This window comes from Columba livia, chromosome 11 (assembly GCF_036013475.1).
Source record: "Columba livia isolate bColLiv1 breed racing homer chromosome 11, bColLiv1.pat.W.v2, whole genome shotgun sequence".
NCBI classification, from domain to species: domain Eukaryota; kingdom Metazoa; phylum Chordata; class Aves; order Columbiformes; family Columbidae; genus Columba; species Columba livia.
Window position 1 is genome coordinate 17,294,679 of NC_088612.1, and position 23,537 is coordinate 17,318,215.

Genomic DNA, 23,537 nt, shown 5'->3' on the forward strand with positions numbered 1-23,537 from the left:
CACGTTCCCAGAGCCTTCTCTTCTCCAGGCTGAACAACCCTCTCAGCCTTTCTTCATAAGAGACATGGTTCCAGCTCTCCAGCCATTTTCATGGCCCTCCTCTGGACCCACTCGTAACAGGTCTATGTCTGTCTTGTACTGTAGACCCCAGCAAGACCCCTCATGAGAGCAGAGGGTGAGGATGACCTCTCTCAGCCTGCACAATTGGCCTTCTGGGCTGCAAGACAACCTGATCTGATAGTCAAGATGACTGGAAGTATCTGTTATATGCTGTTATTAATAGTGCATACATTTGTGGTATATTCAGTTCTTTCTTAAGGTGGAGAACTGGTAATGTATTAACTCCAGCTTAAACAGCTCCTTGACAAATTCATATCTTGGCAATGTAAAGTCACTAGCAGCTGAAGACCTTATTCTGTTGCATTCCAGCTTGCTTGCTTGTCAAGTGTGTGGGTAGGCTTTCTTTCTGTATTTATAACTTGTAAACAAAGCCTCTATTTATTCCAAATCAATGGCAGCTAAACAAGGGCTGCAATATCTCTGGCCTTTATTAAGAGTAAAGTCTTAAATGAGAACTGGGAGGAGGGCAAAGCTAGCTATCATTCCAGAGCAATGTAATGTGCAAAAATTACTGGTTATGTTGTAAACCAAGTTGTTTGTTTCCTTGTATTTGTGAAGGCCTGTGCTGTTTAACTGTACCATGCAGTACAAACATATTCACAAGGAGATCTGACATCAGTAGCATCTGTAGAACAAATGTAGAAAGTAGAGGTGACCCCCCCCATCCAACCTGATGTTAATAAAACACACTATTCCGTTCCATGTGTCTTGTAGTCTCCTAAAAGCATTGCAATGAAGTATCTGAAATCTTTATATTAATTAATAAATGTTATCCCTCTCTTCCCATTAGCTACATAAGGTAAGTGGTTTGTGCTGAAATGGGTGAAATGAGTGGATTTTGGGAGTAAGTAAGCATGATAATTTGCTTTAAAAAGGTGTTAATCTTTTGCTATCTTCCTTTGACAAAAGTTACTATAAATGCTATTATTTGAATATAAACTGAACACAGATTGTATTGTTGTAGAGGTTGTGAAAATGAAACCTGTTTATCAGGCAGATTTGTATAAATCATGTTATACATAATTAAGTGGAATACTAACTGGTCATTTCATTTCTAACCTTGCGCAAATGCAGCATTGCTTGACTAGAGCTGGCATCATTCATCTCATTTTCCATGTGGGTTATTAGTCTTACTGCAGTAGGCCTGTGGGAAGGAAGCAGTTATTTGAGCAGAGTTTGGTTTACGCAGTTCAGCTTCTTGTGTGATTGTTTTAAGTTGTAGCATGCAATTAAATACTGTAATGGACAATTTAAATCTAATGTGTTTCCTGATATTTGTTTACATCTCTCCTAAAAATTGAGCAAGTAAGAGTTGAAGGACAGAGCGGATAGATTTGAAGAGGGGGGAAAAAAAACTCACATGGGAGCAAATTTTTTTGGTGGGAGATGAATTTCCTTAACTATCCTTGTGTCTTGTGTAAATTTGTGGGCCTTTTGAAGCAATAACATGACTTTCTGAATCAGTGTTTTGCTTGTTTTCTTTATTATTTTATTTTTTTTTCTTCTTCTGACTTTTTCCAGTAAAGATGGGTAAAGGACAGGATCCTTTGCCTACACAAAGGAAAATCTATTTTCAGAGTAAGAAAAGGTAGCTCTTTCGAATATTTGAAGGTTGTATCATACACGTTTTGTTATTTTGGCCAATTTGAATGAGAGAATAAAAAACAGTTCTCAAATGTCACATTTTATGGTAAGCTTGCTTTCTCTAGGTTGCTGACCTGTGCTGAGTTGTATGTGCCTTGTAAAAATGATGATTATTCTTGTCACAAGGTACTAAACATAGTAAACTGTCTGAGAAGTGAACAAAATTATTTTTCTGTAACCCTCTGTGAAACCATCCAGATGGCGGTCTGCTGCTGCTCTGAGTGTAACTCTGAGAATCTCTGTGCTTTTCACTTTCATCACACTTAGAGGCAGCAGAGGGGAGGAGAAGGTGGGAAGAGTAGACTTCAGGCACCTGTTTGGAGTGCTAAGGCAAATGAAAGGACATTGTTACCCCACAGTTTCTACATAAATGATTTTGATGGAAGTAATTTTCAAATACCATTGGGTATTGAGGCATTGACTGAGCTGTTTATCTTTGCCAAGTTCACATGATAAGCATAAGGGAAAGCAGATATGAAGCAAGCAAACAACCCTGTGTTTATTTTAATGGCTTTCTTCAAGTCATAGCCAAATCAATGTGAAAAGCATGGTGTCATTTTGTACAAGTTATATTATGTGCTGTACAGCTAAATTATTTGTTGAGAAAAATGAGTAGAGTAATGGCAGTTGGATGTCTAGAACTAAAGAAGGATATGAAGTGAAGCTGCAAGAACTGAATTAGAACTGCAAGAGTGTTTGAAACCTACTGATCTCTGTTGTTAAGAGAACACATAGAAGCAATAACTAGCCTTGCATTTTATTCTGCGGACACGGCCCATGGGAGTGTAAAGGATTTGTGTCACGTTAACATAGCTTTATTGCTATGTTTGGAGTTTGAGTTCTCACAGTTATGCTGCAGAGGAAGATTATTATTCAAGTATCTGCCTCAGGGTATTCTGCATTTGAAGAGTTTGTTCTCTGAATCTTTGAGACCTTATTGACACTTTCCAGTATTTAGAAAGGGCCTGTAAGAAAGATGGGGACAGACTTTTCAGCAGGGTCTGTTGTGATAGGACACAAGGGGTGATGGTTTTAAACTAAAAGAGAGGAGATTCAGGCTAGACATGAGGAAGAATTTTTTTACAATGAGGGTGGTAAAACACTGGAACAGGTTGTCCAGAGAGGTGATAGATGCCCCATCCCTGGAGACATTCAAGACCAGGCTGGATGGGACTCTGAGCAACCTGACCTCATTGAAGATATCCCTGCTCACTGCAGGGGCGGTGGACTAGGTGAGCTTTAAAGGTCTCTTCCAACCCAAACTATTCTATGACTTTTGTGAGTTTCACTTGATATCTGCTTCAGAAGAGCTGATGCTTCTGAAGAGTATTTCATTGCCTGGACTCATACAGGACTCTGCCAGGGAAGTTGGCTCACTATTTTAAGATTTATCTTGGTGGACTACTGTATATGCTGATGGTATCATTATGGTATCAATTACAACTTGGCTTTCTGATTTGGGCAAGGTTAGAAATGAAATGACCTGTTAGTTAATTGTGTATGGCATACTTGGTACAATCAAGTGATACTGCTGCAGGGTTTTGCAACTGGTGTTGCACACCAGAATTCAGCTCTAAATTTGTTGATGCAGTTAAAGTTCTAAGCACTTGGATTTTACCTCAGTTGATACACATTTATGAGTGGAATTTTCTACCTAATTTAGCTTTCATGTAGCATTTTTTGAAGTGCCTGATAAGTGTTGAATAACTTGGATAACTATAATTACTGTGCAACATACTTCATACATCAGGCCATACAAATACAGATTGACTTCTGTTGAAATTATTTGGAAACATTGAGTGTACTAATTAAATTTTGTTAATGAGAAGTTAATTATGCACTATTTTCTGTACTTGAGGGCCAGTTTTGTGTAAAAGGTAATAGAATTACTTTTTTTTAATTTCTGTTTCATACACATACACTTTTAGTACAAGCCTTGGGTCAATAAAAGAAATAAGTCAACCAGTACTGATCAGTGCTGTGACACATTACCTTAACACACCTAATCTGCTACAGGCTAAGAAGATAATGTGCAAGTGCTGTACACGCAGTGTCATTATTGCCAGTACCCATTGTGCTTAGAAGTGCATATTAATAAGCCTGAATTCCCTGGATAACAGCATGCCAAGTGCACTTGAAATGTGTTTGTGCATGTATCTAGGGATGTAAAGTCTTTTGTAGTTTACTTGGTATGTGCTCAGCAGCTCTTTTGTTATTCTTGAATGCCACAGAAGAAGGCTTGAAATGACAGCAGAAAATCTAACTAAAGCATCTCTTACATCTTGCCATTGTCTTTAAAGTCCCCATACAGCCCAGAACCTATTCCAGTCCACTTTATCGTATTGTGTTCTGGCAATGCTGACCATGCTGGTTGGCCATGAGATTGCATTTGATTGTCCTAGAAACTCTTGGACCCACATGGAAGTCAAATGAATTACACTGATAGAAAGTGGTTGTCTGACATGAAGGCAAGAGGAATATTTTTGCTTTGGGTTGTTGAGATTAATAAAGTACTACAGTTGCAGGGTTTTTTCAGTGTTCAGCAGTAGAAGGAAGCAACTCAACTTCATCTCTTTCTTTTTTGCATAGCTATTCTGTTGCAACCAAGGCCACTGCTTCAGGTACCATGCATAAATTGTGGGTTTTGTGGATTAGTGCGTCTTATATGAAACTGCAGGGGATTGTAGAGTGCTAGGCCCACTAGTAAAGTATAACTATATTGACAGAGCATCAGCTATCTTTTGAGACAAGAGTCATTTAGGGTCATCAGGTTTAGAACCAGTAACAACCATCAGCTGTTTCTTTTTTTTTTGTTTGTTTGTTTGTTATTGAGGAAAACAGGAACAGATCAGAATGTTTCTATAAATTATCAGTCTGTGAAGATCTGTGATACATAATTAAGTAGCTGAATTGCATGTAAATGGGATGAGTTTTGTGTTATCCATCTGTACTTTGTTGAGATGAATCTAATTATTTTTGAGTGACTAGCCTATCGATATTCGGTACCTTGGTAGTATTTTCTTGCTGTGACTATGTAACCATTTGAAAGTTGGGTCTGAGCAGTAGTTTTTACTTAACGTTGCGAGAACTTTGACATGCACAAACTGGGCCATCTTTAAATTCAACCCAGCTGTTGTAGAAAATAATCTGAATATTCTTTCAATGCTACCTACAGCCTGCTGCTAACATCTAAGTGCAGAAAGACTACAAGTCCTTACTGTTCCCTGATCTGTGGTGTGCACTACATATGCAGGAGAAGGCATCTTTGGATGTTCATTGTGGAATTTTGTAGCATAATACTACCTTCTGTATCTTAAAAATACAGATATCATAACTTCTCATTTCGATAACAACCAGTCTTGTAAGAATTCTGCAAGAATGCAGTGAGTTCATCCAATGCTACAACGGTGATGGCCGTCTGTGTTCTCCAACATTCTCCTTATGTGGATTGCTGGAGTTGTACAGTTGCAGTGCTGAGACCTCAAAATTCAACATGGCATTTGATGCTCTGATACTATTTCACTAGTATCTCTGACAAGTCAGCAGTATTTAACTAGACTGTAGATAAAGATAGTGACAAACTCAAATAGCATGGTTTCAAATTCTGTTCTTAATGTTTAGAGTTCAAACTGACCAAATTTGTGAGCTCAATGTAACAGAAAAGTTCCTCAGAGGTGTTACTGTATCTTCTGTTGATAATGGAAATGACAGCTGTTCTTTCTGTAAGCATTGGGGGGGCGGGCAAAGCTAGACTAACTGCAGGGTTGGACTGGAAAGTCTTTGGAGCATTGAACACTTACAGCAGGTTTTTCAAGTATGCCTACTGCTGTCAGTCTGAGCAAATCACCTGCAAGGCAGATGTTTAAGATTGACTATTGGCAGTCTAGAAGATTCTGCTGGTGTAGAGAAGCCAGTAATTTGTGCTGCTAGCTGTCAAATATATTAGGGGCGGGAAACCTAATTAGTTCATCACTTGACATTTTCTCTTAAAGTAAATGTGAAGCCATGAATTTCAGTCCTGAAAGTTGACAGTAATGTATTTCCTGTGCTTGGAATAATTTTCTTCTTTGTGACATGGAGGTGTAAAGTTTATTTTGCATTGCTAAAAGGGATATCTCAGGGTGGCATACTCTGTTAAAGTTCTTTAAGAAGTTGCACTGAAATTTTTTTTACTTGTTATTAGCAGGCCAGTCTGAAAGGCAACTTAAAAATCAAGCAGGAGCAGAAATGTGTTTTAGTTGGAACCAATGATGTATATGAATGAATGTGTGGGCTGATGGGGGCAAGGGTTTGGGGAAAACTATGCTGCGACTCAGTTTGAGTGGTTATCTTTTATTCTGTGTGGCTGTGCGAAGGAGATGCAACACTGACTGCTGCTGGGACGTTTCATGGTGACCTTTGTCTGCACCATTAAAATGCTGTGAATGAAAGCATGGTGAGAATGGAGATATTCTCTACAATTCTTCTGGCTGTTTGGGAGGAGTTTGTCAGTTGAAGGATGTAAAAAGTTAAGCTTCCTTTTGAGCCACTTCTGTATGTGGTGATCTAGGCATTCCAGTCTGTCTTAGACTGTGCTCCATGCCACAGCTCCTCTCCTCCTCTGTTATATTAACAGAACGGATACACGGTTCATCTTTGGAATACTAGGATGGTACAGATTTGTAGTGTCAAAGATATCTTCAGGACATTTAATTTGTTATTCTTCCAGAACAGAAACTAAGTAAGTGACGATGCTTGAGGAGGGAGCTACTTCTGCTGATCTGTACAGTCAGCCCAGTTGCAAAGAAGGATTTAGAGCACTGGCTCAGTATTTGCATGAGCTGATTATAGAGGTAGGAGATGATTCAGTCTGTCTTATACATTTAAATAAATAAAAGATACAAAATGTGTTCATTGATGCATGAGGAGATAATGCTAAATGTCAAATCAATCAGCTGTAAGTTGATCTCTAGTGTTACTCTAGTAGACAAATTGTAAGCAGGTATTTATTGGCATATGAGAGTCAATTTTTTAGAATTAGTTTAGTCTTTCCCTGTACCATTTTGTATTTGTGTTTCTAATCCATGCAACAGATAAATTTGTAGAAGATGAAATAAAGTGAAGTTGCTGTCTGGTGTCACCAGGCATATGATGGTTCCAGTAAAGGCTAAAAGTAAGATAGTTACTTAAGAACAGATTACCATGCAGGTTTGTTTTGAATCCCTGGTTATTTCTGGCATGTCTTCAGTTTTCTTCGATAAAACTATCATTGCCCTTATTTGTAAAATCTTAACATGAAATGGCTTTAAATTCATCTGTCCATGTCTATGAAGTACCTACTTCTTCTGAGCCTCAAAACTGAAGAAAAGCTATTAATACACTTCAGATTTTTTAATCAAAGGGAAAAAGCTAATATTTTACATTATTTTCATAGGTTTTGTAGATTGCCCTGAGTAGTTGTAGACTAGTGGACTTGATACCCTTCTGTGTTGGAGGGAAAGCAGGCAAGTACTTGTGCTGTGAATAACTGATGTCTTTTGAAAGTCCAGTTTTAATGCATAGATGAGCAACAGTGTAAAGTGACTGGTAATGGCTGCTGTAGTTTCAAGACCAACAAATGACTTAGTTTCCAAGATTTTTTTTTTAATACCATGACTGAGTTTTAGAAATTCATATAAATTCATATTGGAGGAAACTGAAAGATTGTAAGAAATTGAACAGACTAAAACAAAGATAAATAGGTGTTCCTTGGTGTTTTCTGGCAGTGGGGGAAAAACTCCTCAGAATAAGCCTTGCAATACCTGTCCTGAAGTTAAAGCTAAGACATTGTTTTGATTCTATTAAACAAACAAACAAAACCAGGACACAGTTAAATCAGGTATTAAAAGGCATGTATTTTAACTAAACTGTACACACTGGTTCCCTTTCTCCGAACCTCTTAGTTCTTCATATACTTTTATGTAAGAGGGCCTGACACTTCCTTTCTATCTGTCCAAATTTTAAGAGTTCCTATTACTGTTATTGACTTATTCCAGAGTTTCCTACCTCTGTGTGGTTTTTTTTGCCTTAGGTTTCTCTGTGCAATGTTCTCAAAGATAAACCATTTTATGTGGCCTTGAAATTGATCTAGGACTTTTGTAAGACTTGTCAGTCAGAACATAGGGTTTATCAGTCATCTTAATTGTTATTATGGCAATTTCTGGATAATTTTCTGATGCTTTCTTAGTTATGTTAGGTATTTTCAGCTTCTTTATCTTTTGTTTTTTTGAGTTTTACTTTTTCCTTTTGTCTTGACAAGTGTTGTCTATCGAGTATTGTACGTATTATAACAAATGTTCTTTTCACTCTTGTGTGTTACCTGAAATGACTTGTGGCTGGCTAGTCATGCTATGTGGAGCTTCAGCTTATGCATAGCACTTGCAAAGTCTTTTATTGGAGGAGGAGGATGTCACAGGAGTTTAGGGTCTGAAGGAATGAAAATTACTAGGACAGTAGGACAACCTGGTTTGGAAGGGCTTTTCTCCACTAATAAGGAGAGCAGTTAATCTCTTCCCATTGTCAATTTGAGGAATCAGTACAGATACATTTGAGAGCTCAAAAATGTGGCAAACAAGATGTCTAAGTCCTCCCAGGTAATGTTTAAGTTTTATATCTCTAGTTGGCTTAATCTTGTCCACATGAACTTTCCATTAGGACTTGCATGTTTACGCTTAACAGTTCTCATGAACGAACACATGCATTGCTTTTAAGACTTAAATAGTAGTGTAATCTGAGATGAGAGCTGTAGTGCAAGAGCTAAATATATCCTTACAGCATAGCGCAGAAGTCCAGCATTCAGAAATTATTTTTTGCAAATAAGGAGGACTTTGATACTTTTATAGCACTTGTTATAAATAACAAACAGTTATTTTTCACATGGTAGTGTAATTTAATTTGAACTTATATGGTTCTGGAGATACTGTTAAGCACAAAGTATAGTGAAGTTAATGTGAAACAAATCAATTTAGGATAAATGGTAATGCTCAGTTTATGGGGGCTATGCAAATGCTTAAGTAGTACAGTGTCAGAGTTGGAGCAGTTGTAGGTGGCTGATACATGTGTCATGTAGTGCCACAAGATGCACAAAATGAAAAAAGAACTTAGTTCCACTTGATGGCAGAAATGGTTGAAATTGTATTGAAGCTTCCATAGTGGAATGTGTTAATTGAATGTTAATGGGGAAATGTGTTGTCAGTGTGGATTTCTGTATAATTTTTGCATAAAGTGTTACATGCTAATTGAGCAGTTCACTTTCATCTAGTTGTAAGAAATGTGAAACGGGAAAAAACAATCTCTTAAGAAACCCTGAGCGGTTGTAATTGAATTTAATGCATTTTATAATACTTAGCACTGAAATGGAAGGAACACAGGTGTTTGGCCTCTGCTTTTTGAAGTTTTAACTATTATCTTGCTACAGTTGAACTGTTGTATTCCAGAAGTAATAAAATTGCCTTAGGCAGCTGGATTACGATTGGATTTTAAACTGTGTCGATTTCAAAGTAGGATTCTCCTGACTCTGAGCATGCTACTTGTTGTACTGAAGAGAGATGCACAGCTAGAATACAAGAGACAGCTTTGCAAACTGCTTTTTACAGATGAAGCAGTAGGTAACTCTATTGTGCCACTTGTCCAGAATTATATTCTTCAATTTCTACTTTTTTGTAGGAAGTCCACAGGAGTCTGAGGCCTGGGATGACTTGTGTAACACAGCAGTTTCTGCAATGCACAATTGAATATTAAAAGGTGTAAAAACACAGGTGCCTTTTGATCCTAAACTTTGTTTAAGTACAAAAGCTTTCTTGAGTGTGGAGGAGTTATTTTTAAAGATTGTGTGGAGGGTTTATGTAGAAACTGGTTTTCAGGTGCTTTTGAAAAAGCTAGCTGAAATAGTGGCCCAGTGTAGTGGTAAGAGATGAACACAAACGTGAGCCTTATGGAATCCACTGAGGGTTACTTAGGAGGGACTGACTTTTCTGACCTCAAACACATGGTGCTCAGCCTGTAACTGGGCAAATCAAACCATGCTGGAGTCAGAAGTGATTGAACTGTGGCTTTAAACAATCTAGCTGTCAAGTTACCTGTTTACTGAATCTGAAAATATGCTAATGAAACATTGCATAGTATAATAAAAGGTACAAAAAGTATTAGTCTTTGATAGAACATGCCAGTTTGTGGGTTTCCCCCCACCCCTGCATGAAAACATTGATTGACCCAAATAATTTCCACTTTAAGTAGCAAATGCAGCTAACAGTGCAGAGCTGCTGTCTGATAGGGTGGGAGCAGAGTTTTGATGTCCCTTCTTTGCACACTGGGTGCCAAACTAAATGAGATGATTTACCAGTTAACTATCTGAGCATGCACACAAACTGCCACACCTCATGTGGTACATCCAGGCTTAACCAGTTAAGTGAAGAGCACTGTATCTTCTGTTTCAAAATACCCTATTTTCTCAGGGGTAGTTTTGTAAGGAGGAAAAAAGTTTCTCCACAGTTTTGTTTAAGAAAAAGAAACAAAAAAAAGAACCCCAGAAACAGCAAAAAAGCTGTTTGCAAACAATTTTTTGATAGAAGACTTCTTAGGTTAGCCTTTAATCTAACTTCATAGGTTGCTAAGAGAGAACTTTGAGAGAAATATAGTTGTTTAGGAAAAGAAATTAAGTTTATGGTTATCTTTAGCAGATATCAAATAGCACAGTAAGTGATTATCTTGCAATTGCTACTTTTGCTGTTAAAACTTAGTTTTGTTTCTAATGACTGCTTGTTGAAGAAGATTCTGACTTGAGTATTACCTACAAATCTTAGTTCTAGTTGCAGAAATTCTAGAATAACCATTTTGAATATCATTCAAACTTGCGGCTTGTGTGGGAGGAAGAATTGCTTGGGACATTGGGTCATGTAGTCCACCGAACTGTTCTGCTGTCTCACTATTGAAGGCTCTGTGTTGCTGCAATATATAATTTGGAGCCAATGACCTCTGAAAATTTTGATTTTACAGGCAGGAGCCACAGAAATGTGGATTTTATTCTCTGGGCTGAATTCAAGTTTAGCGTTAGTTTTTATCACCCTGCTGCAGTGTACTGGATTAAGGTCACGGCTGCAATTTGAGCATGTGGCTGAAATAGTTGTTGAAAATATCTTCCCTCCTCATTCTCAAGCTTGTATTGCTGTGCACATCACCTTCTGTGAAATAAAGCTCTGGAATTATAGTGCAAGTTTGTTCTGGAGAACTGCATTAAAGCAGGTCTTTTATAACCACAAAGAAGACAGGGAGGTAGAATGTAACTTCAGTACATTTTTGGTGATGTTACTTGTTAGTGCTCAGCATTATTGTCCAATAGGTAGTATTGCTTGGTTGCAAATATGCTGTCTTCTTCCAAAGGTAGTTTAGGGCCAAGACATCTCTGCTGTAGTTGTTTGCACTTTTAGAGGCTGACAGCTTTTAGTGATTGTAGTCCTCAGAGGGGTGACTGCATGCAGGAAGTAGTAAAAACAGACCATAGGACAGAAACAGCTGCTTTGTTCTTGGACTGGTGGCAAAGCTGGAAATGCTTGCAAATCCCTGTGGAGAGTCAGAGGCCTTGGAAAATGTCCTGAGACTTGGTTGCTTAGAATGGCCTGGCGGGTGGAATTAGAAAGTTATTGTAGAGCAGGTACTGCTGGAAATGGAAGTTAAAGGGGAGGAGAAAAACCAAACAAAACAACCCAAACCACACACACAAAACCCCCCAAAACACTGCTTTGCAACTTGAAGAGGGAAAACTTCAAAGAAAGTCTGCTTTCAGGAGAGAAGACCGCACAGAAGGCTCTAGGAGAATGATAAGCTACCTCATGACCTTGAAAAAAATCATCTGTATTTTTGTGAGGGTACATTTGGCTCCCTTCTGGTAAAAACCTGAAGGTGCTGAGGTCCTGTTTTTACACTAATCCTTTTTGCAGCTCAATGTATTGCTTGCATTGTTAACCCTCATCTCTGAAATTCTGAAGATCTCTTTTATTGTCCTAGAATGATGACAGCTGGGCAGGTGAGCATGGCTAGTTGTCCCATTGTTCCCTAAAGCCTGACCTGTGTGGAGGATTCGAGTAGCAAGTGACCTATCAGTTCAACTGAACCACAGTTGTCAAGGCAGAAAGTTCTGCAGATGCATTTCCCTGCAGATATAACTATTAATGTAATGTATTTATATTTTCTTGATTTTGTTGCAGATGGCATCCTATTTGTTTTAAAATCTACTTGGTAATAGTTGTACAGCAGCCTTACAAACACTACTTTGTAAGAAGGCATTTTCTTTAAATTCTTATTTTTAGGATATCAGTATTACTTGTCAAATGAGTTTTGCGTCTTTTGTTTTGTTTTTCATTTCTTGAGCATCTTCTCTGCTGCCTGTCACAAAGAGGTTAGGACTGTAAAGATTATACACATATTTAGATGGCTAGTGAAAATCATTGAAGAAAAAAGTGAAACCTTCACTTTTGTTGTTTTTCTTCCATATTTTTTTTACCACTTTCCCTGTGACTAGAGTTTCGATATTATGGTTTAGTTAAAGTTACTCAGTCACTTCAGGCATATGTGTGCTTTGGATAGAAGACACAAAAGCTCAGAGTTATAGACCATCCATCATAGATCTTTTAACTTGCTTCTCCAACTAACTGGTTGCTGTGAAAAAATCTTTTTGGCTACTCAGATTAGTTAAACCTTCATTTCTAACTCCATGTCCCTGGGGACTTCTGCAAACAGAGGAGACTACTCTACATCTTCCCAGATTTTTGTGCAGCTGCAGAGACATGAGGAAGTAGAACACAGTGCAAGAATAGGTCAACTTTTTCTCAATCACACTGCAGAAGTTCTAGGCAATTTTAGAGTTTTCTAGAGAGTTAAGATACTGTATCTTTGGTCTTTTTTCACAAGATTGACACACACCCCTCTCAGAATGTTTCAGAATAACTGAATATACTTATCTTTCATTGATAAAACTTTGTTCTTCTGCCTACTGTGTGTATTTCTCTAAGCTATGCTAAGGTCATATTGCATTTAGTCTTTTGCTTAATCATCTTCCATGCCATCAGACTGATATGTCCCTTGTCACTTTGTCACTAAGGAAAAAATTGAACTTCCTAAAGGCTTGTCAGGTACAAGTTCAGGGCAACATGCCAAGTGGTAAAAATATCAACCAGAAGTGTTTTTCTCCACCCATGCCCCTCCCCAGCCATGGCATTCCAGAAGGAGGGTTTGGCTTGGATGTTCTTGGCCAGAATTGCTTCCAAAAGCTTGTTGTCCATCTGTTAGTACAGTTAAGCACTGTCCAAGGAGCCAATAACACATAATTGTAGGAAACTTGAGTGTTAATCATCCATGAGAGCAGCTGGAGTGAAAGTCAATCCAGTAAAAGGTTCTGAATTATCTCAAACTAAAATTTGATGTTAAAGAATATTTTGCTGTTGTCTTCCTCTTGGACTACATTGATTAAGAAGTAGTTGATTTCTAGAAACACTTAGGTATCTTAGAAATGCCTGTTTTGAAATTAGTAGCTCAAAAAGCTTGCATACTATTTAAATGTGGCCTTGTAGTGTACATTGCAAATAATTATCTAATACTGGCCTCAGTAACAGCTCAGAATTATTGTTAACTTCTCAAGTTGTATGTACTGTATCCCTGAGTTGGGCTACTCTAAATTTTCAACCAAGTTGGGAGCTTTGCTTCTTAAGTATACTGTGAGAGAGGTGTATTTTATCACTTAAAAGCATAATGCAGAGCACTTAAAGGTTTTAGTGAAATAAATCCATATAATAACTGAAGCACAGACTTAGAAACACAGCAATAAAGATGGAAGTTGAATTCTAACAGTGTCACTTGGATTATTGACCTGCTCAGTTTTTGTCTACCAAAATACAGTTGCTTTATGTCACCAGTTTTCATGGACATGCTCACTTTCTTTGTTGATCCATGTGGCTTATGCATAGCTTTGTGGTAATCATTTACTTAATGTTGGTTTTTACATTCCCGTGGTCTGTGGCCAAAATTAATGTTCCTAAGCAGATATTTTAGTTAGTGCATTCAACACACAGTTGTGTTCTTGGTAGGCTCCTGTATTTTATTTTTTAGGTTTCTGACTTCTGAGACCAAAAGCTGTCTGGGTAAAAGTTTCAGACTTTTTGCAGCTATGACTCGTGTCTGTTCTGATTAGCAGGGGCAAGCTGTTAGCTGGGCTGTTACATTGCTAGACCTTCAGATCTGAATGTAATATATCAACTTCATTTATCATTAACTTGAGTAGACCTGTGCTAGCTGTTGCTCTTCTTGTCTGACATAATTCACATATCTGAGACGGTGAGGTCAGTTGTCACCTATGTGCTAGCTTGATCCAACAAAACCATTACATGCAGAATTGGACGTAAGTAGTGATGATCAAATTTTGCTTTTAGTGCAAATTCTGAATGTAGTGCTTTGGATTTTTGGCAGAGAATGGCATAAAGGTTAGGGAGTATTATATGCTGCAACTCAAGTTCCCAAATACTTTGCATGTGTTTCAAGCAGCTTGTAACACAAATTTTGTGTCCATCTTTGCTGCTAAAAGGAATGTTCTGTCTAGAACTTGAATATGAGCTTTATATACTTGGAAAATTAATACACAGGAAATGCGTTTGTTCTGAAGTGAGACTCTGGGATGAAAACCAGGGAGGTTTTAGCAGAGCTGTTAAGACAACCCAGCTGAGTTATAACTGTAATTCCTTCTTCTAAAATCTGGGAGCAATAAACACTTCAGATGTGCTTTCTGAATGCAGTGGAGTCGATCCCCTGGGCAGACTGTATTAAAAAAACCTTTGGAGTCAACTTTTGGGTATCAACTCTATGATTTTCTGAACATACTGAAATGCTGTATACATACTGTAGCTAAGAATGCAGTGTTCTACCTCTTGCTTTCAAAAGCCTTAGTTCTGTGCAGACTGGTGTCACAGTGACCTGTTTCAAAAAGACCAGATAGGAAAATTGCTTGATTTACTTGGGTTTCTTGGCTTCAACTCTAGGACAATGAATCAAAAATCAGGGAAAATGTTTTTCTGGGGTATCTGTTACTGAAAGTGTTGGGAGTCAGTCCAGTCTTCCATACAAACAGCTTGTGTTGTTGCTGAAATAGGTGAAATAAGAGTTTTTGTGTGTTGTGGGTTGTGTGTGTGTTGGAGGGTGGTTTGTTTTTGTTGTTGTGTTTGTTGTCAAAATTTTTTTTGTGTTAGATCATTTTTGGTTTGGTGTTGGTTTTTTACTTTTTGTTTTTTTTAGCCGTGCTACCCTGCAGCTAACTGCACTTTTGAGTGGCAGGTAGAGGGCATCATCTGTGCAGCAGCAGTGATACAGGTCTACAATCATGTTAAAACAGCTGAAACCAGGTCTGAGTGACCAAGATTATTGAGCACTTCAAGTTATTGCAGTGTTGAAGTAGTTTATTTGAGAGCAAAGGCAAACATTACATTATTTCCAGTAAAATACCTCAGAGTGACCTGATTGAAGTTTCTTGACAGAAGGATTATGGAAGTCTGGGCTGGTATATGAAGGAGACTTATAGGAGCTAACTTCAAAGGTGAACCATAATGAGACAGGGAGATCTGAAACTGAAGAAGCTCCAGTATGAGGAGTGACTGAAAAGGCTATTATCTGGTGTTGGACAGCCTGCTGTTAGGGAAGCTTACTTTCCTAACACCTCTGGACACAGTTGGAGGGCTGATTTGGTTCAAGACTGTTTCAGTGCAGAAGCGTGATAGTTTTACTTGTTCCTTACCCTATTAGATACGTATAAATTATGTATATTAAGAAGCCTTGATCTAAGACCAATGTAGCAAGAAGTAGTGAAAGCATCTTGGAAAGGGTTATTTCATGTTCTCTGACATAGCTTGGACACTGCCTCAGTCCAGAAACATGTGCTTGGAAAGCTTAGCCCTGTGAAGAGATGGTGTCTCTCTTTCTTTTACAGGGAGGGGGAAGTGAGGAGGAGGTTGAGCTTCTCATATATTTGAGTATAAACAGACAGTATTTCTTTGTGTTTTTCAGCATGATATCTCCTATTTGCCCCATTTAAATAGCCATTCCAGACAGTGTTCTCCCCTGGGACATGAGTGCTGTTCAGCCTTTCAGTGAACACTGCAAAGCATCATTTTTGGTTTTTGTGGGGCTGGAAGTCAAGCAATTAAAATGACAGGAAGTGCTTGGGACTGAAAGATTTATGTCTGTGGGAAGACCTTATGAAATTCAAAGTATATTTTAATCAGAAAGAATTGACTTGGCAGCTGCATGGCTAAAGATGTGCTGTTTTTTTTGAAACATTAACTTGATGTCCTCCAAGACAAATCAGTTATAAAGAGAACTGCTTTATGCATATCTGGTGTAGTGTACAACGGTTACGTGTACATTTTGCAGAACTACTAAGTTCTCAGTCACTGAGGAGCTTTAATAAGCAGTAGTGATTAAAGCTGCCTTTTAAATTCTTCCCAGTCATATCAAAAGACTCATACCTCCTATAAGAAAACAAATTCTTAATGTAGGAGAGAGCCGCTCAGGTTCTTCATCTGTTTGATGTGACTTCACTCAATTAGAGAAATGGCTGTTATTTGGAGAGGGAAGTGCATTGAAAGCAACTTAAAAATCATAGATTACTAAGGTTGAAATACAATGTAGAAAGCTTGATACTAAGCTGGGAAGATGAGCTTTCAAGCATACAAGAAAATGTAAAAGTACTGTCATAGAAATGATCACAAAACTTTATTACTGGTAATCTGCTCTGAGGAGTGCATTTCTTCTTCTGGAGAGATCTAGAAGAGATGCTGATGACAGTGGGCTCACTTTCAGCTAGGAGAGTAGTGTCTGAGTCAGGAAATTCTTCAGTTCAGCTCTAGTCAACCACATTCATTCTGGATTATTTTTCATGCCAGTTGTTTTTTCTCAGCTTTTACAATCTGAGGAGCTTGACTGGAGTGACAGCCTACATTGATGGACTGGAAGATGTCCATGAGTCTCAGGTGACTGCTTATGGTTGCATTTTGGACTCCTGCCAGCTCTTTAAAGCACGCACACTAATTGAATTAACGGCTGTCATGTATAGAAAACAGTTTGGGGTTTACTTTTTTCATTACTGATTACTGAGCTGGTAGCAGGTGAAAACAAATTCATTTTCAAGTAAATAATTTTTTATTTTTTTGTCTTACTAGGATAAACCTAATTTTGAGCTTCATTTCTGTATGTGGTTACAGAAATGTATACAGGGAAAAGATATATAATACTGAGATAGGTAACACCTGCATAGTTTGCATAGCAGAAATAAATGTGGAGACTTCCTGAAATTTTAGCCCCTCCGATTCTGTGTTTGACTCCACATTCTCTCCTCCTTCAGCACTCTGAATTTGGCAGCATAGGTCTGTGTACTGCCAGCTCTTTAGAAATACATGCAGTTTTAACATGTGAATGATAGCTAGAATTATGTTCATGGAATTTTAACTGTTGAATTTCCTAGGCACAAAATATTTACATGTATACAGTATCCTAGTAAGAAGAAACTAATGTTGTGAGTGACTTGTTCTAGAAATATCTAAATCATGTGAATTGAGGTAAGAATATTCTTATAGAGCATATAATGCAAAATACAGTGAGTTTTAACTTGCTGCTTTGTAGTATGATCTTTTTAAGTTAAGTATTACAGCTGTTGGCAAAACTAACTTAAGGCTTTTTCTTTTGAAATAGGGTAAACAGTAGGTACACCTTCTGGTGAGCACTGTAAAGTCCTAACTCGCCCAGTAATGGTTTGTTGGATGTTCTCCATGTTCTTTTTTGGGCCTTCAGGAAGGTATTCCAGAGTTGTCTTTTCCTAACTGCTGATTGGGTTTTCAAGCTGGGGTTTACCTTGGATGCAACGGATTTCCTCCTGTTTGAAATTTCTAGCCTTGACTGTGTTGAAAATGCTGAGTGTCCTGTCTCTATGTGATGGAATGGAGTCTGAAGACCTCCCAACTGAAGACATTCTAAGCTTTCTAAGAAGGCTGTACGTGTTTGTATGTCTAAAGTAATAATAACATATATGAACATACATGTATGTGTGTTTGTATACAGAGTTGGCCCAGAACCATTTATCTCCACATCACTGTGTAGCTGCATTTTCTTTGATAACCAGCTTTCATTCCAAGGAGGCTTAGGATCTGTTCTGTTTGTTTGGAGATTCTGTGTAATGCACACAAGATGGTACATCAGAGGTTTGTGGCATAATAACAAAAAGATGGGGTGGAATTCAAGTTTGCTTTGTTTTATTGAGTTTTGATAGTTCTGGTTTGAGTTCAAAATAATTTTTCAAATATTATAAATTAATATGCTAATATTAACTTAGGATATTTAGTATGTTTGTGTTTCAGTATGTTTCTTATTGTCAGGGTGGTTAACATGTTGCCTAAGTATTTAATAACTTGGTCTGAAGATAAGGAAATTTTGCAAACCAATACTCTTTAGAAAGAATCTCTTCAGTCTAGTAAACTGGTGATAATATAAACATGAAAAATCCAAGTTTTATTTATATTGAAGTTGGATTTCCAGTGCTTTTTATCTGGAGTCTCTGAACTATTAATATGCTGTTTGTGTGCAAATATAGAGCAACCTAGCTTTTGAGGAATATGTCTGGAAAGTTGGCAAACTTCCTGTTAGTCATGCCAAAGAGGTAAATTGTGTGCTCTTTTTGCTACAGTGTAAGTGGACTGTAGTTCTTTTGTGAATAGGTTTAGCTGGAAAATTTAGCATAAGCTAAATATAGACAGTTTTAGAATTACACCATTAGAATGGCAGGTGTCCTGTCTTGGTAATATACTGGAAGAAATTGTACCAACAACAAAAATCTTTGGCTGTGTGCGTTTATGTATGTGGGGGTGTTGTGTGTGTGTGTTGCGTGGTGGTTGTTGTTGTGTTGTTTGTTTTGTTTTTATCTATCCATTGAAAGTTTACTTTTTAATTTTATTGTTTATTCAGCTCATGCACAGACCCAGAACATGAAATTTTATCTCTTGAAACTAATACTCACTCTGCTAATGACTTCACTTGCAGGTATTTAGCCGAAATTGTGTAAGAATTTCATGTCGTCATTGAAGATGGAAGTATTCATCTTAGGCGACTTCATAATTTGATTATAACCTTGTAGTATCTCTCAAGAGTGACAAATTTATATTAATATTGGCAGTGCAATTGATTTGTTGTTGTTGTTTCAGGTAGCTTGACTGTCAGTACTTGGAACCAGCCACCTCTGTTACCCTTCCTGCAGGGATTTTAATGCAAGATGGGTATCTGGTGATAGTTTTATTTAATATGGGGTTAAAATCTACGATGCAGGTAGTCAAGCTATTGAAAATGTTCTTGTTAATATCTTCAACTTTTTGAGAAGGAACATGAAAATGGAAGTCATTGGAATAGGCAGTCATTTTGATTGTCTAGGACTTTGGATTTTTTTATGAATCGCCTTATGCTGTAAAATCCTCTTTGATCCAACTGTTAACCTAGGCTAATGGTGGTGTGTGCGTTTCATTTGTGGTTTTGTTTTTTCTCTTGTGAATATGGAGGCTAAATATGTTTTCCTGTAGAGGAAGGCTTGACTGGAGATTTGGAACAGGACCGGTGTCATATTGTGGATTTGATATTCCTTTCTTGGATGAGTAGCTGGAAGGGAAATGCGAACCTACTCTAGAAGATGCTTATTTAGAAGTCTTTGAGGCTTGAGTAATTAATGATTTAACAGTAAAGAAAAACTAGGTATTTTTTAATGGTAGTTATTTATGACAGCTGAATTCACCCTTTTTCATAAAGGTGATGCAAATACTGTTTAGTTATATTGCCATGGAACTTCTGAGGTTCAATAGCTATCACTGAACCAGTGAATCTTTGCAATGGATTGCTGAATAATTGTTGCTGTAATGTATGCCAGCATAAATGGAGGACAAATCTGATTTTTTGACCTGAGTGCAAGGATATATTTGGATATTCTGTATAGCATAGCAGCATGGCAAGAAAATAGACCCTATGCTGAGGAATTTCTTTCTGATACTATGGATCTGAGTTCACTACTCAGGTGTTAGTATCCATGCAGCTCTTCTAAGGCAAACTACACCTTCTATTCTCATGAAAAATAGGCTTAGCTTCTTGTTTACAGTTGTTAAACTGCTTAGAGGACAACATTAACATAGATTTGAAATAACGAAAGGTCAGAAATTAGAGTTATTGTGAATGGTACCCTGATGAAGAAAGTGCCATGTACTCATTTTTGAAGACTTGTTATTTCAAATGATTACTTGTCATTTTCAATTACTATGTCTTGCATCACATGATTAAAAAGAATGTATTTAGCTCTGGTTTTAAAAGACTGTGTTCTATGCTCAAATGTAGAGCCAGATATTTACAATAAATGAAGAAATATCGCTGATGGCTGTAGTTAACTCTTTGCAGGCATTGCAAGTCTGGCATAATTAATAGTGGTCGATACTTGCCAGTCTCTGGGTACTTCCTGTAGTAGTGTTCAGAGGGCGAGTGTCATTCACATTATGACAGAGGAGTAGGTGGGTTTGACAGGTGGCACCTTTCTAGTGTGTGGTTTCTTAGGAGAGCAGTAAAGCATGACTGCCTTGTACTTCAGATCAGTCAAGTCAGACTTAGGTTCTGTCATCAAAAGCATTGCAATTTGATCCCAGGATGGCATACTGTTCCAGGCAAACATTTTTTGAAGAACTTACCAAGCGTGACTGAATGTGAATATTTGCTGTAGCTTTTCCTCTATTAATAGTAATAACAGTAATAATAAAAATTAAAGTTACCATTTAACTTTTGGTAAGCCTTCTTTGCCTGCCTTAAAAGGAAAAACAATTAACATTGACCAAGATTTTGTCTTTCTACTGGACAACAAGATTGGAACTTTTTTTCCTAATTTACCTAGGGAGGAAGCTAGAATTCAGAATAAAGTTTGAGTAATAACAGCTCCTTTATGGAAAAAGTACCCCAAACTATTGACTACTCTAGAAGAGCCCTGAACAGCAGGAAAGTAGTATTTGCCTGACAAAAACTTCACATACATGAAAACACAGGAAGACGTTTATCTCTAATATTAATCAGTTGGCTCATCCTCCTAATGTAAGATAGCTGAGACTTACATAATTTTGAAAATGTGGCAGAATATAGTTGACTTTAAATGACCACAACAGGCACTTTTGTCTGCCCTGTACAAACATGCAGCCTTGAGAAGAAATGAATGCCCGGCTTTCCTCTTGTGTTGCCGAATTTTACCTGTTGTGCCTTTTCAGACCTCCTCAAAACTGTTATCCTTTATGTGCAGGATGCTGCAAAAATTGACAAATAAAACCTGCAAAACTGTAGTTAAGATCAGAGAGAGTGAAGCAGTAATAGATCCTTAGAGGCTGAAACTGAGTTTTGGCAGATGGGTACAGGACTGAGCTACCATCATTTGTGAGGTACAAAGGAAGAAAGTTTACCTGGAATGCTTCAGCCCACACTGAAGCACCATTTTCATAAACTTCGCAATTTTTAAGAAATAATGTTTAGTTCCGAGTGCAAGGGAAAAATCGCTTTTGTGAGTGTAGTTTCACCTAGGGAATAGGTAAATTTGCCTAGATGCTGAATATCTTGTTCCAGTAGGTGAATTCTGGTAATGTATGAACTGACGCAGCAGTGTGGTATGTTTTGTTGACTGTAATCCATAAATAACAAGTTTTCGTTATTTTAAACAGTTAATCTGATTGAAGTCACAGATATCAGGCAAAAAGACTCAGAAGTGTTGGATGGTTTGGATGTTAGATGGTTGAAGTGGAGACAACCTGAGTGACCTGTTATCTAGGGAGAGTGAGGCAATCTGTATTATGATCTGATAAACAGTGGTTTCTGAAACATAAAGGGGAAATTATAGATCATATATGTCTGGGGAGGAAGGGCAAAAATGATGTTGCATATTGGTTTGTTCTACTTTGCGAAATGGATTTCCTCATATAATGAATATCTCCTGTAATACTTTGCTGGGGGAAAAAATAATTAAAATTGAATTTCGTATTCAAAGGTAAATGTTATGTTTCAATTCCTACTATTAAAAACTGATTTACCCGCAGCAGAAGGGTGTAGGGTGCTTATTGGTCATTTTTTCCCTCTTCTAACCTGTTTTTTATCCTTTACAAATAGTAACCATACTAGCAAAACACGTGGTGTTCTGTGTTGTGGAGCAAGTTCTATTTGATGAAACTAAGTGCAGAATTTCTGGGTTTATGTGCAGGGTTCTTTTTACCTTCTGCACCTAGAAAAGCTTGCTGGTTTCAAGGTAGTACAATGTCTAAAACTTGAAAAATCATTAGCTGAAATCTGACTGCAGGAAAAACAACCTTTAGTCTCATAATTTGATAATTTTTCATCATTAATGTAGAGGAATATAGTAATAGTTGTGGTATGATCGTTCAGTGTTTCATGATTCGTGTAGTTAAAGTATCTTAAAGGAACATTTATATGAAGTCTTTAAAGCTTCATCCTAATGGCTTTTGGTAATGAACTGTTACCTAGATTAAAACCTAATAGTAATCACTTTTGATTTCTTAAAATGAGAGCTCATTCAAGTCATTTCAGGTTAAGATTACTAGTAGCTCTTCGTTAGACTCTGTGAATAATAGTTTGTGGCACATAGAGGGGCATGACTGTTTTTTCTCTAGTTGTGTTTCTGTGATGGGCTTTTCATGCACTTGTCCTGGTATGGAGTGCATATACCCACATGCTTGTTCTCAGAACACCCCACTGGGTACTCCTGATTACTGGCAAGTGAAGCTGCATTACTTACCCTGGTTGAGCCAGTCTGCCCTCAGGAAAGGAAAAGCCCAGGCAGAACTGCAGTTAGGCTGCAGGTTTACCCAAGATGCAGAAACTCAGTGTGCTCTTAATCCATCTGCTTTTGTGTGTGCTATGCCATGCTTTAGGAGAAGGTAGCATATCTGTTCTCAGAAATCACCTGCAAAATTCTGTTTGTTGGTTACAAGAGTATTTAATGTGGTAAATGCCAGAGATTGCTCTGATTGTGAAAAATTCGATGTTGATCTACTAAACAAAAATATTACTGTTGGGTTTTAATGTCAGTTTGGTAACTAAAATCATATGTCAGTTCAGTTTTATTCAGGCTTATGGCTGTTTCCAGCAAATGTTCGGACAACCTTAAAATTCCTGTAGTTTTCAAGTACATTTTTGGTGGTGTCTTATCTCACCATTTCGTCATCTGTTTAAGATGCCTCCAGTGCTATGGAGCTGAATAGACCTTTAGTCTTGAAACAGAACCTGAAATGCATGTTACTTGGTGTTTTGAAACAGTCAGTTAAAATCTTAACCAATTTAAGTTTTTAACTTTTATTCTTAACATTTTATTATCTTGTTATCCATAGGCCTGATGTTGTTACATGAATGGTACTTCTGGCAACAGAAGGTAACTCAACATTTTTACCCAAATAAGAATGGCAATTTTTAGCATATGGAGCTGAAATCCAGATTCAGGATGCAAAAGAATCAGTTAGTTACTGAGAACAGTTTTGAAGGAAGGTGGGAATCTGCTTTTGGATATAGTTTGGAGACTGTATCAGGTCCTGCTGAAAATATTATTTGAAGTGTACTGCAAGTGGCTGCACAGACCATATTTCTCCATCCTCTCCTTGAATCTGTTTGGAATTCAGCCCTATTTTGTAGGCAGGGGACTGTTAGCAGGGATTCAGCCTCTGAAG

At 37.6% G+C, this 23,537-nt stretch overlaps 1 protein-coding gene across 4 annotated transcripts in view; it reads left to right on the forward strand.

The window, feature by feature from the left end:
• Positions 1 to 23,537, forward strand: part of TLN2 (talin 2) — a 162,044-nt gene that overhangs the window by 22,246 nt on the left and 116,261 nt on the right. The window contains exon 1 of one of the 4 annotated variants that reach the window (XM_065076154.1): positions 1 to 14,170. This exon is cut by the window's left edge and continues 19,880 nt beyond it. The exons of the other annotated variants lie outside the window; for them this stretch is intronic. The gene's annotated coding sequence lies outside the window, so the exon portion shown is untranslated. The remainder of the gene's footprint in view (positions 14,171 to 23,537) is intronic. 4 annotated transcript variants of the gene reach the window in all.